General features: G+C 33.4%; 1 long non-coding RNA gene across 1 annotated transcript; it reads left to right on the top strand.

The window, feature by feature from the left end:
• The first annotated feature begins 1,450 nt into the window (after positions 1 to 1,450).
• Positions 1,451 to 2,768, top strand: LOC149016632 (uncharacterized). The gene is made up of 4 exons (XR_016173681.1): positions 1,451 to 1,516; positions 1,718 to 1,749; positions 1,840 to 1,985; positions 2,140 to 2,768. It is a non-coding gene; the product is annotated as an uncharacterized LOC149016632 (long non-coding RNA).
• The last annotated feature ends 326 nt before the right edge of the window (positions 2,769 to 3,094 follow it).

Below are 3,094 nucleotides of genomic sequence, written 5' to 3'. Positions count from 1 at the left end.
CAAAGTCCACCTATTGTCTCTTCCTTACAAGGTTCACTCAACACAATTGGCTAAAGACGCCATTATGTGTTGGATACGGCTTATTATATTTATTTTGTGTGAATTACTGATAGGATTCTAATTTTTATTTTATTTTATTTATCTTGATGATGTAATTCTTTTTTTCTTTTTTTTTTCCCATCACAGACATATGTGACGTCCCCATCTCCATCTACAGGAGAAGGTCAACGTTTGTAAAGGATCAATGTTACTTAGGGAATGAACAAAAACCCTTGAAGGTTTTATTTGTTGGTTATGTAGATTTATAAAGTTACTCTGATTTATGGCAGAATTTAATTATCTCAAAATTAGACAAAAATAATATTTACATAATAATTCATGAAGCTCAAAAATTTCAAAATATACTTGATCTCTTGAAAATATTTATTTTTTGGCTAAAGTCATTTGTATTAAAATTAAGAATTAAAAAAAAAAAAAAAAACATTTGTATAGCATTGATCTCTTACCTTCTGGCTTACACCCCCTAATATTCCAAAAGAATATCTTCTTACAAAAATTTTAAGATGGAAAAATGCCTTGCCTGTTAGAAGAGCCAATGACCTCCTAAGAATTAGGATCAATAAAAATTCTCAAATTAAAATATCCTACAAAATAAAACATACATGGTATCCTTCCTCCTCCACGTAAACTCCCATTCATTGGATTGAGTTCATCATTTCTAGAAATAAAAGATAAGTTTATGACGAAACTTAGCAAGTACAACTGTAACAAATCAATAAATTTTGTCAATTAATGCAGGATTGGTAGAGTGATAAGATCCATAGTCCATACTTTTCAGTGGACAGGTCGCGAAATCGACCCTTTTAGACGGTATATGTAATATCCCCCCCCCCCCAACAAAATTAGATAAAGCTCATGTTCAATCTAAACAAATAAGATAATTTTTATGCAACATAGATCCAGTATATGTTACCAAGTGATCATGGCAATTTTTATAAAATCGTGTATTGCAAATTTAATGGATAATCTGTGCTGCCACATAACTTGTGCTGTACAACAACTCTATCATCCACCTCACTCAAAATACTAATGCTTATCAAGTATTTCAAATTTAGTGCATGATCTATGCCGTTGTGATCTTTTTTGATTTTCAATTATAGAAAAATGAGTTCATTAGCCTGAATACAAAAGAAGACCCAAATAGACTTTTGAAGTTTGAACGCAAAAGTACCAGTTGTTTTACCATGTGTTAGAAAGTGTTTATTTTAAGGAAATCCACATTGAGTCTCCTTTTTAATTGGCTTAGGTCCACCTTATTTTCCTTTAAACTAGTGTCATTAGTCCAGCTAATCCCTGTGGTTATGAAAAAAGGCAAATAGACAATTAAGAAGTGTGAATTCTAAATTCAAATCGTTACTGGCCTTGTGAATGTGTAATATAAATAGAACGTTTGAGATGTCAAGTCACCACCATTAATCTTTCTCAAAGGCAGCTTCACGGGCTTTGGCATTCAAAGGTAATACCACTCACTGTTGTTTATTTCTTGTACTTCCATTTTCATGTATATCCAACCTTTGTAGTTCCCTTAATATGAAGGTTGCATATAGATCCAGTGAATTGCTGGAATAGGATTCACTCAGTTAGAGGTTCTAATTAATAAACTTGAACCTGCAACCTACACTTTTAACTTCTGAATGTTTTCTGGTTTGGATCATAGAGAAACCTTGGCAGACACTTCTTCACTCAATGGTATGTCTTCTCGCGTGTTCGCTTTCATTTCTTCTTTTCTGTGTATTCAAATCTTCTTATTAACTGCAGTTTGTGCCTGCAAATGTACAGGCAGACAACACCTATTCTGAGGATTGCCAAAAGTTAATAGATTCAATGAGTGAGTCAATGATAGACAAATGGATCTTGGGAGAGATGTTGAGGACCCCAAATGACAAGTTAAAAGAGAAACATGGACCCCTCAAACCATATGTCAGGTAAGGATTTTCATGTAACTTTTACTTTGTTGTTCTATTCAGAGATTTACTATTCTATTTTTGTATTCCATTTCGTTTAAGCATATGAACTCATGAAATCGTCCAATTCTTTGTGATTCATAATTTCTCCTTTTGGCTTCGATCAATGAAAAAGTTATGGAATAGGGGAAGAAGAACAGCAGTGGCCACACTATATGGTTTCAGGAGTTAAAATGCCCAACACAGAACTTGTAATACCAAAAGAAGAGGTCAGCGAACGTCAGCGTTTCAAGTGTACAAGCAAATTTGTAATTGGTGACGTGGGGCTGAAGGATTTTGAAACTACAGCAACAGCAGAAATGCCATTCGATTGCACGGTACAAGACTTATGTGAACATTTAAAGCATCAGTATGAATATATGATCGACTCGGAACGAGAAACGTACGTATTGAAGTATGGAGACTTGACTCTTGAAAATTCCAAGAAGTTGTTAGACTACAATATATCTAAATCTTTTTGGAGAACCCTTACGTTTGAGAAGCTGAACAAGGGTTCCAGAAGCAGCAACATCCTCCAGTTTCGCAAGGCTAATTAATCAAATATTATTCACTTTCTGCAATTTTTCTTGAATTGAGTTGTATGTTAAGTATGGTTTGGTCGCATTTCAGATTATTAATCAATCTTATTGGTGAGTGTGGATCGTGTATTAGTTGCTTCAGATGAATAAAGATAATATAATTATGGAGTACTATTTCTACCACATCATGCAAGTGGGTATTGAATTTAGGGTAATTTTTTTTTGGACTCCCTCTCTTCTAAGTTTGGTCCAAGACATTTTTAATCCAAATAAAATAGCACATTTTTTTGTTCTATTCAACTTATTTGTTCCATGTAGGTCTCTGTGAGAGAGACCACTTATGGGAAGTTCGCAATGGAAACAAACATTTAAGTAGATAATAAAAACATATAGTTTGGATCCCCTAAAGAAAGTTTCAGATTAGATAGTTTGGATTTGCTTGGCATCATGCACCTCATGCATCAATCGATAAAATAGGATAGAGAGCAGAGTTCGGAATTAAATCTTCTTTCTTTTTCTTTTTTTCTTTTTCTTTTCTTCTTTTATTTTATT

This window comes from Hakea prostrata, chromosome 5, assembly GCF_041222555.1.
Source record: "Hakea prostrata isolate BN-2017 chromosome 5, UWA_Hpros_2, whole genome shotgun sequence".
NCBI classification, from domain to species: domain Eukaryota; kingdom Viridiplantae; phylum Streptophyta; class Magnoliopsida; order Proteales; family Proteaceae; genus Hakea; species Hakea prostrata.
This window is presented reverse-complemented; position numbering and strand designations above follow the sequence as displayed.